Source organism: Chiloscyllium plagiosum, unplaced genomic scaffold (genome assembly GCF_037043375.1).
Source record: "Chiloscyllium plagiosum isolate Xiang-an unplaced genomic scaffold, Cpla_swu_hap1 HiC_scaffold_31, whole genome shotgun sequence".
In the NCBI taxonomy this organism is placed as follows: domain Eukaryota; kingdom Metazoa; phylum Chordata; class Chondrichthyes; order Orectolobiformes; family Hemiscylliidae; genus Chiloscyllium; species Chiloscyllium plagiosum.
The window spans coordinates 30,746,283-30,760,170 of NW_028270169.1; the positions used below are offsets into that span (position 1 = coordinate 30,746,283).

Below are 13,888 nucleotides of genomic sequence, written 5' to 3' on the forward strand. Positions count from 1 at the left end.
TTCCAGATCTATTGTTTCTAGCACCTAGGACAATGACAGCAAACACCATTGGAACGAATACAGTCTGCAAGTTCCTGTTGCCATCCTGCCTTGGGAGATATCGTTCTTCCTTCATCAATACAGAATAAAAACATAGAAAGCTCTCCTTTTTAACCCCTACGGGTGGATAACAAGAAGGCAACTCCACACCACCATTTCAAGGGCTCCCAAGCGAGGCTCACATCATAATAAATGCATGTATATGAAACAAGAAAAAAGATATAATAGGATGGAGCAAAGTGAGGTTTTCTTGAATATTTAGCCTTAAACTATCCTTGGGAACAATGTGCTTCTCACCTACTCTGTCTAGATTAGAGTGTACAAAGTTAAAAATCACACAAAACCAGGTTATAGTCCAACAGGTTTAATTGGAAGCACACTAGCTTTCGGAGCGACGCTCCTTCAGCAGGTGATTGTTTAGATTAGAGTGGTGCAGGAAAAGTACAGCAGGTCAGGCAGCATCCGAGGAGCAGGAAAATCGACGTTTTCGGGTAAAAGCCCTTCATCAGGAATCTCAGGTAGGTCTAGAGCACCTGCAATGAGGGGCAGCTGCTGTTCCTGGATGGCCTGAAAGGGGCGGAGCTCCGTGACAAAGCTGCCACCAGGTGGCGCGCGAGGGCCACGGAGAAGCGCCGCCAGCCAACACTCTGCAAAGATCTAGTTCCTTCAAGTTCGGGGGTGGGGGTGTCGGCAAGGGGCATCTTAATGCAATGTATTTTACATTGCAGCTGCATAATATTATTATTATTCTAACGCTTTTCCCCCTACTTTGAATCCTTTTCGTTGCTCCACACCTCATTCCCAAATAACAGCTATTTTGTTTTCCCAAATAATCACTTTATTCAGAGCAATATAAAAGCGCAGCCTCTGAACCGTTTGCAATTTATTGGCCGTCCATCTGTGCTTTTTAAAACAAAAAAAAAGAGGGAAAATTGCAATAATGGAGAGAGAGAGAGCAGAGTACGCCCTGTGAAGGAGGATGGAAAGTTTGGCACTGGCCAGAGAGACGTCTCGAGAGGTGGTAGGACAGGTCGGTGAAGGTGGAGCCTCATCAGACATCACCCTCCCTTTTTTTTTCTTTCGCCCCCAAAACAATAAAAGACTGAGCTCGAAACCATTAATCCGGCTGTTGTGATCGCCGGTACTGGGAAGGGGAAAGTGTGTGTGTGTGTGTGCGCGCTGTCCGGGAAAGGAGACGTCTCATCGCGGGGTGACAGTGCACCCCATCCCCCAGCGGCGGTAAGTCCACTACCTCCTGCCGGCCGATGTTACTCGGTATTACTTTATTGATGTTCCTCCCCCTCCCCTGTGCAATGCTGATGAGGCTGACCTCCCTGAACGCTTCAGGAAGAAGTTGCTGCCGCCGCTGAGCTGTCACTTTTATCCCAGTCTCCCTGAGCCAAGGCCTGGACGATGGAGTTTGCAGTTTTGTTTTTGTTCTGTTCTGTTCGGTTCCACCACCCAATCTCTTTTCCAAGAGAGTTAAATCCGGAAGGGTTTTCGGGGTGGAGGTTCCTGCTTTCTCCCCGGGGACTCTATCTCCTGCATAAACTTTCTAATCTCATATCCTGCTTTGAATGGAGTTGACATCTTTTTCTCTATTAGTGCAACCTTGTGAGTACATTGTGTACCTGTTTTGCAGGGAGCACCTGAACATTTATTCCTAACCTGGCTGCTGTCCCCTTTTCACTTCAGACTCCACTGCTTGTGTTGTTTGGAAATTTCCGAGTTCAATGTTCGTATTTCCGGACCGATTTGTTTAGTTTCCGTTTTACTGTCCGCTCGTTTTCACCGCATCTGTACAAATCTTGTGTTTATCCCATACTAGTTCTCCGTATTATTTCTCCCACACTAGTTAAATGATATTAATACAGAATTAGTTTAAAAAAACAAAACCACGTTTCCGAAATTAGAACTTCAGGATTTATCAGCAAAACTATTAGGAAGTTTTAGCAGCGACTTGTTCTGTAAAAGTGATTCAGGTTGTCAATCCGTTTCAGTATGTAAAACTGACACATGTCAAAACGTGCCCTGTTTCTATGTCAAAGCTACTGCATTATTCGTTAGGTTGATGCCAAGGTTCATGGTTAGAATTATTTTGTTGGTTCTAGTGAAATCGCAACTGTGGAGGTTATTTGTTCCCATTTCAGTAACTCAATCAGCTGTAACAAAGCTTCCTCACTCACTATGAATTAGCCCAACAAGTATGTTAGTGCAATACACAAACCTCACTGATGAGAAAATTGAAGTTCATCCCAAACTCTGATGCCCATGTCTAGATGTGCACTATGTCCCAGTCCCATGTAACCATTCTGAAGCACTAACTCTGGTTTGTCCCCACAGATGCTGATAAATGTGCTAGTTTTTCCAGCAATTTTAGTTTTTGTTCCATACCAACCCTGTTTTCCATTATAAAAATAGAAATTGCTGGAAAAGCTCAGCACACTTGGCAGCATCTGTGGAGGGAAATCAGATTTAATGTTTTGGGTCGAATGAGCCTTCTTCAGAACCTGTTTTCTGTTTTAATTTTGGAAGCTTTCTGTTTCACTGTTATCATTGTAATGAAATATGTATCTTTGAGTTGAATCTTTTTCAGTGACCCAGATGACTTGGTCCTCAAAAAAAACTGCACAAGTGAATTGTACTGTGTTGTTTAGATAGCTTCAAACCTTCTTAGTAAGAGAAATGTGGTGCTGCCTGCTATGAAGAATTTCTAACTTCTATTCCATCTGTCTATATAAACACGTCTATATTTGAGGTTCATAATGAATATATAAAATTTACAGCGCACAAACTGGCCACAATGCCTAATAGATCAATGCAGTTCCACATGAACTTTCCTATAATTCTCGTGAAAAGACCTGCTATCGTTTAACCCTTGTGTTTATTTAGTTTCTCTTTAGATGCATGCATGATACTCAATTAATCTTTATGATACCAAATTCCCTACTCGAACCACTGTCCCAAGAAAAAAAACATTCCTTGTGAATTCCCTATTGGATTCATGAGTGAAATGTCATCACTTTCAGAAATGGGTGGTGAGAATTGTATTAATCTACATAAACCGGTATCATGTCAGAAGTCACACGACACCAGGTTATAGTCCAACAGGTTTATTTGAAATCTCACAAGCTTTTGAGTTGCAGTCCCTTTGTCAGGTGCAGTGAGAGAGCAGGGTACACAGTCAGAGTTTATGGGCAGAGAGATCAGAAGATCATTCAACTGAGTGCAGTGTCAGATAATAAGTCTCTGCAGGTGGCCAAGAATGTCAGATGATGTGTTAATTGATCTCTCCACTTACAAACTCTGTGTCTGTGTGCCCTGCTCTCTCACTGAACCTGAGGAAGGGGCTGCACTCCGAAAGCTTGTGTGATTTCAAATAAACCTGTTGGACTATAATCTAGTGTCTTGCGACTTCTGACTTTGCCCACCCAAGTCCAACACTGGTACCTTCACAATCTGGTATGATAGTATGGAAGTGTGTGTGAACCTTTCCTTACTCCTTCTCTATTCCACAGTTCCTGTTAAGAGTTGAAATATGTATCACTGTAAAAATGTAAAAGTACAGGATTTTTTCACGCAGCTGTATCCCTGTTGATAAGAGTTTAGATCAGTGTGGTGCTGGAAAAGCACAGCAGGTCAGGCAAGTTTTCCTGATGAAGGGCTTTTGCTCAAAACGTCGATTTTCCTGCTCCTCGAATGCTGCCTGACCTGCTGTGCTTTTCCAACACCACTCTGATCTAAACTCTGGTTTCCAGCATCTGCAGTCCTCACTTTTGCTGTGTTGATAAGATGTCAGTGCACTATCACTCCTATTGTTCAGATATCTGGAATGTAGAAGAACTTGTACATTTGCCTTCTGCACTTTATTCACCCCTTTTTTTTGATATGTAATCTTTCGTGAGTAAATACCAACATTCTTGTGTGTGAGAGAAAGGACTAAAATTAGACTTTGCATTGTGGTTTGTCACGTAATATAATGAAATTTGGGTCTCTGTAAGCTGTGTGAACCCGCACACATTTTTGTTTGGATCAAACAGGTTACATTCTTATCTGTCTATTAATGCTCTAATTCCAGTAAAGAACTAGGTGACTCAAATAACATATTCAGATGGTGGAATTATAAGTTGATTTGCATTGACTATTCCAGTATAACCATGATGTGGAGATGCCGGTGTTGGACTGGGATGGACAAAGTTAAAAATCACCCAACACCAAGTTATAGTCCAATAGGTTTATTTGGAAGTACTAGCATTCGGAATGCTGCTCCTTCATCAGGTAGCTAAACCTGTTGGACTATCACTTGGTGTTGGGTAATTTTTACTTTTTCCAGTGTGAGCAATGATTAATTTCTATTTTAGAAATAGTTTCTGTTTAAACAAGTGATATTCATTTCACCATGTCCACTTATAGTCATTCTTTAAATGTACAGTGTGACCTCTAGATTTGTGATGACCTGGATAAGTTATACATAGTACCCATCTGAGCATTATAAAGACGAAACTCTTTATTTCCAACATTTTCTGTTATTATCAGTATTTTGAGGAGAGAAACAACTGATGTTTTAACTCCATGATGATCCTTCATAAAAACCTTTTATTGGTGTTTACAGTTTGTCACTTGTGTTCCAGAGCAGCCAGAGCTATGTTATAAGATAAACCTATCTGATTTTATGTATGCATTTATTTAAAGTTTGGAGTTTGAATTGAACTAGTAGCATATGACTTTTCTTTTGTGTCTGAAGTTAAAGACTTGACAGGTAAGTATTTCTATAGTTATAGTGATTTCTGTTTAACCAGCTTGAGGGCTACTTTGGCAACCTAATTTGTTCTTATTTAGTTTAGGATTTTATGACCTAGCAAGGTAGATAGTTACACCTCAAGGTTTCTATTAGAAGTTTCTAGACTTAAGCTAAAAGGAAGCATCCATAGCTTGGACACAGAGTTTTTTGGTCTCAATTTTACTTTAATGGGACAGTTCCATGAAGTCCTTACATGCAAGTATTGAGCAGTGCTCCTGAGAAGGGGAGAAACTAGTAAAATTGGATGACCCCAGAGTGTAAGGAGTTAGTCATAGTCCCAAACCAGGGGTGTTGTGATAAAACCCTGAAGCGGTCTTGAAGGTGAGTTTGTTTAAACTCCAATGTATGATAACTTTTATTCTGAACCTATCAGAGGTGCCAGACTAGGAGTTAGTCACATTTACCTTAAGCCTAAATAGAGAGAAGGATTCTGGTATGAATATTATACAGGATTTGTTGCTGGTATGGACAAATGGTATTTTGTTGTAAATTTTGTAAAGACTTATTTTGTAGTTAATGGGATTTTACTTTTACTGTGCATTTAAAACTCTTTGACTATTGTGCTTCAAAACTTCTGTTTTATTGTTGAAATAAAATCTGCAACAGTGTCGCTAAAAGACAAGCATTCAATCTCCTTAAAGCCAAAAACAAAACAATATATTAAGCCAAATTTCAGTCTGAGATCTGACTTGTCCAATAACAACATCAGTTGGCATCATAATGGATAAATCCTAGATGATAATTTAATTATTCTTTTTGAATTGAATTGAATTTATTGTCACGTGTACTGAGGCACAGTGAAAAGCTTTGTCTTGGAAGTAATACAGACAGATCACATTGTTAAATAGCATAGACAAGTAAATAATAGGTAAACAGTGGCAAAACAAAAACACAGGTACAGGCGAATGCTAAGTTTGTGAGTCCATTCAGTATTCTAACAGCAGCAGGACAGAAATTGTTTTGAACCTGGCTGGCGCATGTGTTCAGGCTTCTATACCTTCTCCCCGATGGTAGAGGTTGTAGAGAAGCATTGCCAGGGTGGGATGGATCTCTCAGAATGCTGGCGGCCTTTCCTTGACAGCGGGCCTGGTAGATGGATTCTGTAGATGGGAGGTTGGCCTTTGTGATTGTCTGGGCCGAGTTTGCCACTCTCTGTAACCGTCTCTGATCTTGAATGGTACAGTTGCCACACAAGGTAGTGATACATCCAGACAGAATGCTCTCGATGGCACACCTGTAAAAGTTGGCAAGGGTATTCGCTGTCATGCCAAATTTCCACATGGAGGGTCCAAGAAAGCTTGTTGTGGATGACCATTCCCAGGAGCTTGACACTCTCCAGTTGTTCCACCTCTGTGCTGTTAATGTGTAGGGGGCATGAGTAACATCCCGCCGAAAGTTAATAATGAGTTCCTTGGTTTTACCGGCATTGAGAGCTAGGTTGTTCAGTGCACCATTTTTCCAGGTCTTCCATCTCCCGTCTGTAGTCTGTTTTGTCGCCATCTGAGATTCGACTGACTATAGTGGTGTAAAGAATCCAAGTGCTGTGGGCAGAATCTTATCAGAATCTGGGCTAAGGCAAGTTGTGGGGCAGAATTGGATGAGAAGTCTTGGTAAGACCTATCTCTATTTGGGAGCAACTTCTGCCATTGTGCCATCTTATGAGTTTTTGAGAAATAGTGCACTCAGATTCTTGCTAGGCAGTGAGAAGTCATAGTTTAAGGGAGATTCTTGTTACTAAGTGCTTTGTTGACAGCCCAACTCACCTTATTAAAATTCGGCATTCTCTCTTCTCAAACAAGCTAAACATAGATGGGAAAGAAAACTGATAATGCAGGAGTAATTCGGCAGGTCAGGCAACATCTGTGGGAAGAAAGCAGAGTTAACGCCCTGAGTCCAGTGACATTTCATTGGAACTGATAGCAATCAGGAGAAACTGGTGTTTATGCTGAAAGGGAGGAGCTATGTGGAAGGGAGATGAGTGCATGGTTAGAGATGGAGCCCAAAGACAGAGAGATATGAAGGGGGTACTAAACAAGGGTTTATGGATAGCAGGCCAGGACAGAAGAAAAACTGAATAAGTGATAATGAGAGGTGAGGGTAGCAGAGAATGGCTGTGCTGAAAGGTAATTTGACCAATTATGAATAGAAACGGTTTAGGGAGATAGGGGCCAAATGTTAGCAAATGGGACTAGGCCAGATTGGGACATCTGGTCGACTCATCTGTCATGTGACATTTGGCCTGAAAGTGGGTGAAAATGGATAGTCTGTGCTCGATTTTTGTATAATTGTCTGTTATTTCATGACTGGGTGTGAGAGTGGGTAAAAAAACATGAAAGTTGGAAACAGGTTCTAAAGTTATTGAAACAAACTTGAGTTCATCGAGCTTGCAGGGTCCCCAGGGAGGAAATTAAATACTTTTAATTGAGCTTACATTGAGGCCTGTTGGACCATTGCAGCAGGACTGTGACAGAAATATTCATGTGGGAACACGGGGTGTTGAAGTTGCAGGCAACTGGAAGCTCGATTATTTTTTGCAGAGAGTATGTAGGTGTTTTGCAAAGCAGTTACCTAGTCTGCATTTCGTCTCTCCAATGTAGAGGAGACCATATTATGAACAGGGAATACAGTAGACTAGATTGATTTGAAATGCAGGTAAGTCACTGCTTCACTTGGATGGTATGTCTGGAGTCTGGGATAGTTGAGGAGGGAGGAGGTAAATGGGCAGGTGTAACACCTTCTGCAATTGTAGTGGAAGGTGCTGTGGGGAGGTGTTAGGAATAGAGAAGGAGTGGACTAATGTATCCTTAGGGAACAGCCCCTGTGGAATGTCGATAAGGAAGGGGAGGGGAATATGTGTCTTGTTGTAGCATCATTGGAAGTGAAGGAAATGGCTGCTAATGATCCTTTGGATGTAGATGCTTTTGGGGTGGTAAATGAGGTCCAGGGGATCCTATCGCTGATGTGGGAGGTGTATGGACCAGATAAAACACCGTCAAAACATAGTGAGAAGATAATTAAGACCCTAACATTTTCTTATTTTAAAGGCATTGTGTTCCAAATGCATTTGAACTGGTCAAATTACCAAGCTTGCAACAAAACACACTATATTCATGCACTATAATTTAAATATAGACAAAATAAAAATAAAAGAAAGAATTGGCTTAACTATAAATCTACCAAAATGCTTAACAAAATAATTTATTAACTAATTAATTAACTGTTCCAGTATTGTAACATGTTATAAACACACCCATGGCATAGGCAAATTCAGTAAAATAGATTGTCTCACATGCAAGTCTAGCAGCAGGAAGAGAACCCCAGCTTTTAGCTGTAACAGGGAGAGAAATAAGAGCTTCGACATTCAGCTTCAAGACCACAGCAACTGCTGAAAACTAAAATTAAAAATCCTAGTTCTGTGAGAGCTTGACCCCACCCATTCAGGCTGCTTCTATTATTCCAACTTAAAAAAAGCCCAAACCATTTAGTTCGACACCCGTCACTTTCCTCGTTTTAAAGCTGACAAGAGCACTGCTCCCAACATGGTTTGGATGGATACTATCACAATGGTAGAGATCTTCCTTTTCAAAGTGCTGGTGCCAACGTCTCACAAACTAGAACCCACTTCTCCTACATGAGTTTGGACCATGAGTGTAATAAGATCATTAGACTATGGGCAGGAAAAAACACTGAGCCAGTGCTCACCTGATAATTCAGTGATTATTGTTCAATAATGGTTATTGGTTACTGATCAGATAGAAACAATTCCACTTGTCGTCTTCCTGCAAGAAATGTTGCAACTACCTGTATTCTGACTGCCACCTCCCTGAGTAATTACTCTCTGGAGTAATCAGGGCATGGACCTGGAATCATCCTGTTTTGGTTGGTTCATCATCTCACCATAATTTACTTTCTCAGCCATAAATTTGTATTATAAAAGCTATCATTTAGCTCCATTTCACTTTCAACATCCAACTGGTGGGAAAAAAATGTAGAAACTTAGCAGGTTAGGCAGCATCTCTGAAGAGAAACAGTTAACATTTCAAGCTGATGACCTTTCATCAGGACAGCCAGATTTGTCTTCTGGCTACTGCATCATAAACTGTGCTTATAACTCAGTTTGTTTTATATTTATATTTGGTACATTTGTGTACAGAACATAGTGACATATTGCTAGATAATGACAGTAAAATCCATCAACTTGACTGCTACCATCCTGGCACTTGTACACTACAGCGATACTGTAAGTTATTGACTAAGCACATCAATCAATCTTGATCGATTAACCTACTTTGGGTCCATGGATGAAGTCAGGAGTACCTGAGTGGAAAGCTTTAGGACTGATCAGTCCCAAGTCACTTACTCCTCCTACCTTATACTTATTTTTGTTTACAATTTATGTGGAAAACTGAGTGTCATTGATTAATCACAAGCTTCTTTTTTAATGTTTTGTGACTTTGGAACTGAGGGTGCCAGAAGAGAAGGAAATAAGAGCATTGCCAGAACCATGTTCTGTAAGCTGAAGTCCTGTTTGACAATTATTTTTAAAAATCAACCTTTTGTATTCATGCTTCCTGAGCCAATAAAACGTGAAAAACGTCTTGACTTATTTTCCCGAGAGACTGCCTTCCGACAAGTTGTCAATATTGTAAATGTACTGGGACAGATTTTTACTGGCTCAGTTAATGGGGAAACATTGAACAATCTTCTGTAGTCTGTTAATATGATTCAGTCGTGAATCGTTATCTTGACTGATCTGTTTGACAATGTTATGGTAGACCGCCTGGAACTCTTGATCCAGAGACTGGATATCTGCCTCTCTGTACCCTTTCTTGTGGATATCTTAAAGTTAACAAGTAGGGATGATATCAATTGACAGCATTAGTTAGTTGAGTTCTGAAATTCCATAAGAACAAAAGTTTACTTTGTCTGGAGGATAGAATTAATTGGGGCAAATAGCACACTGAAAAGGACAGCCTTTTTAACTATTCATGTTGGACTAATGTTAATCAGCTATTGACATCGAAGTAGGAAGATAATTGATATGGCCAAAGTAGAAAATTTTATTGACTATCTGTCCAATTTAATTTGAACAACTTTGTTTGCTGAATGAACTCAATATTGTAATTATATATGGTCCATTTGTTAACCTGTTGAGACCATGACATTTTATTTCTTACCTTTCTTCAATGTACCATAAAAGAAAAGCATGGACCTTGATAGACAGGCAAATATGTTGTTATTGTTACCACAAAAGAACATCTTCTTAACTGTAGGTAATTTGCTCTATTTCAATGTAGATGTGTCCCATTTCTTGGCCATGTGCCTTGCTTTACTAGGAAAGCAAAGAAGATAGGCATTTTACTGTGAAATCAGTGTTAAACATTTTGCTGAGTCAGTGTTGAAGGATATACTGGTGTTGCAAATATTCTGGGGATATCAACCCCTTCCAACTCCATTTCGATTTAGCTCTCTCCTTCCCTTTCCACTTCTCCCACCCCTTTGGTGTTATAGCATTAATAGGGTCTACATGTAAATTGAGGAGAAAGTGAGGTCTGCAGATGCTGGAGATCAGAGCTGGAAATGTGTTGCTGGAAAAGCGCAGCAGGTCAGGCAGCATCCAGGGAACAGGAGAATCGACGTTTCGGGCATAAGCCCTTCTTCAGGAATCCTGAAGAAGGGCTTATGCCCGAAACGTCGATTCTGCATGTAAATTGAACAGTTGGAAACATAAGTGATTTACTGGTGGTGGTTAACAGATGAAAACTACTACAGGTGATGTGATGGTGTGTAAAACGGTTCAGTTGTCTGTGATCTATACAAAAGAAGTAGAAAGTCAATTGTAGAAAAGTTAGTGGGTACTCACATGGCACAATGGAAGTGCCAGAAGACCTTGCTTCAAGCCCCACCTTCTCTAGAGGTATGTACTAATGTGTCTGAACAGGTTGATTAAGGTCATTCGTCAATGGCAGGAGGAAGAGATTGGTCAGAATTCATTGGTCTTTCAATGTACCCACATATCTTCATGCTATAGTAATGGATGTCTGCGTTTCTGCAGAAACAAAGGAAGTACTTATCTGCATCATGAAGATTCAGCTCTGAGGCCAAAGCCTCAAGTCTGATGATTATTTCCTACTCCAAAGTGGTGCACAGAAAAGAATGATCAGCTTTCTTAGCCACAACCTGTACCATTTAGAAGGACAACAGCAACAGACACAAGGGAACACCACCATCTGTCAGATCCTACACAAACCAAATGCCATCCTAACATTGAAACATTTTGCAATTCCTTCATTTTGATGCTGGATAAAGAACCTGAAACTTCTTAAATAACAGTATAAGGGAGGACAGTATTGATAAGCTAAAGCACAGTGATTCAAGAAAGAGGTTCACTTTCATCTGAGGGAAGTTAAAGATTGACAATTGATGATGGCCTTGTCAGTGACATGTGCTCTTCATGAATAAGTAAACAAAAGAAAATCAATCTAGTAATTACTGAAGGGAATGTAAAGCAGTGATGTGAACTTGTGCACTAAGGTGAATTTGTATTTGGTTTGCACGCACATCTTCAGGTTTTTTGACTTCACATTTAAATGAAGTGACATCCAGAAAAGAAAATTTCATTATTTTGGCCATTTGTTAGAACTGGAAAATGTAGAAATGCTTATCTAGAGACGAAAGTGTGAATGTGGAAGGTGGGAAGGAGAAACAGAAAGAGGGCTTGGATGATAGATATCACAGAGTGGCTGCAAGTGAGTTACACTGAATGTATGAACTAATGCTGTACAGTTAAACATGACAAACCATGATAGCAAATCTCATCACAAGCAGCAGCAGCATATTTCCAAAATATTTCAGTCTGCATTTTCCTTTAAGAAATAGTGCTACAAATTGCATTTCCCATGAGCGGAATGCTTCCCACAATAATTGCTTGCAAAATGTATTCAGCAATTCAACGTGAAGGTTCACTATTTATTGGCATAATCATAATGACTGGTTACATTTTTGTAATTATTTGCAAATTAACGTTTTTTTCAAAATTTAATTTGAGGATTCTGTTCATGTAGTTATCATTTTAGTGGGGTCATTTACCTCAGTTGGCTGGACAGCTGTTTATAGGGTCATGGCGTTTTTTGCAATTTTTGCAACGCAGAATAATGCCAACAGCATGGGTTCCATTCCTGCACTGGCTGAGGTTACCATGAACAATTCTCTCGTTGCTGTAGCCTGTGGTGATCCTGTGGTTAAACCACCACCAGTTATCACTCTTTCTCTAATGAGAGAGTAACCCTCTGTTCTGGCAGGACTATGATTACTTTACCATTGTAGTTACACCACCAGAAAAGAGGAACAGGTTTTTACTTGAGTATTAAATTCAGTGAATAAATCCTTTCCGTCTAATGTATGTACTGTTTCCCTTTTAGTAATGCAAGGTAAGTATTGCTGAAAAGTGATACAGTTGGTCAAAGCTTTCATCTCACACTCATGAGGACAATTCACATGAATATCAATTCAACAGGAACACCAGCATTTATACTGCATTAGAAGAGAGTGCTTGATTGGTTAGCAAGTGGGATATGAATGTAGAAGTGTTGCCATGGTCAATGCACTAATTAATGATCAAATACAAAAATTGCTGGAGAATTTCAGCAGGTGTGGCAGTATTTGTGCACAGAAACGCAGTTAACGTTCTGGGTCAAGTGACCTCCTCTCCTCTTCTCTCTTTTCTCTCCCCCCCCCCCCCGCCCCGGCTTCAGACACTGGACTCGAAATGTAAACTTTATTGTCTCTACACAGATGCTGCCACATCTGCTGAGTTTCTCTAGCAATTTCCAATTTTGTTTGGTTTTAGATCTTTAGCATCTGTAGTTCTTTGTTTTGTGAAGACTGACCATTAATTGCTAGACTTTGTTTAAATTTTAAACCAGGCAATTTGACTCTGGTCAGGACATGGCCGAGAAATGAACTGACTGTTACCTGTTTTGAGTTGAAACAGATACAATGCTTCTACATGTTCGTTCTTTCCTTCTGCAAAGAACAGGACCTTTGTATATTACTATCTGTAGCTTCCAGTATATGGCAGACATGTAACACTGAGAGTCTGACTGACCATCCAAAATTGGTTGTCAAAATAACTCTTCACATACTCAGTTATTAAGTATATTTCCAAAAGAAGAATCACATCAAATGCTGGATACTCTGTTGTGAATTTTGCAAGTTAGTTGCAGTCAACACCTTGCTTGTTGCAAACAGCTGGAGGGGTATGTTGTTTAATAGGATCTACCAGTCTTTGAGACATACAGCCTACATACCTGGCATATCTGTTCTGATGAGTGCAAGATAAGAGGCTTCAAAAAGATTATTGTTTCATCAATATTCATTCTGAACTACCAAATGACTAAATTTAAAGTAACTTGCATGATGTCTTTTACCCTCCATCTTCATTCCAAACTTCAAGAAAATAATCATTAATTCCTTTCCTTTAAGGCTGATATTATATTGTATTCATGTTCTGTACCCAGCAAACATTTTATCTTCCAGTCTCTTTTTACCACTATTTCTACTTTTGATTACTATCCTTTACACTTCAGTACTCCTTTTTCTCCTAAACTTTGCTAAGAGAAACAGCATATAATTTGTGGAAGAATTCACTCAGCACAATGATAAAGATCAAGTGCGAAGTTATTTATGAAATGAGACAACTTATATGCATGGTTGAGGAGCTGGTGTATGGAAGAAGGTTTCACATTTTTGGATCATTCAAATCTCTTTCAGGGTAGAAGTGACCTGTACAAGAAGGATGGATTGCACCTAAATTGGAAGGGGACTAATGTACTGGCAGGGAGATTTGCTAGAACTGCTTGGGAGGATTTTAAACTAGTAGGTGGGCGGGGGGGGGCGGGGTGGGTGGTTGGGACCCAGGGAGACAGCGAGGAAAGGGATCGATCTGAGACGGGTACAGCTGAGAACAGAAGTTAGTCAAACATTCAGGGCAGGCACGGACAAGGTAGGACTAATAAATTAAACTGCATTTATTTCAACGCAGAGGGC

At 40.1% G+C, this 13,888-nt stretch overlaps 1 protein-coding gene across 5 annotated transcripts in view; it reads left to right on the plus strand.

Moving 5' to 3' along the window:
- Positions 1-1,115: 1,115 nt before the first annotated feature.
- LOC122564062 (rab effector Noc2-like) overlaps positions 1,116-13,888 on the plus strand; it is a 170,809-nt gene continuing 158,036 nt past the window's right edge. For 2 of the 5 annotated variants that reach the window (XM_087977396.1, XM_087977395.1), the window contains exon 1: positions 1,119-1,278. The gene's annotated coding sequence lies outside the window, so the exon portion shown is untranslated. Of the gene's footprint in view, positions 1,279-13,888 lie in introns of all 5 variants that reach the window. The other 3 variants (XM_043718550.2, XM_043718548.2, XM_043718551.2) reach the window with 3 other exon arrangements.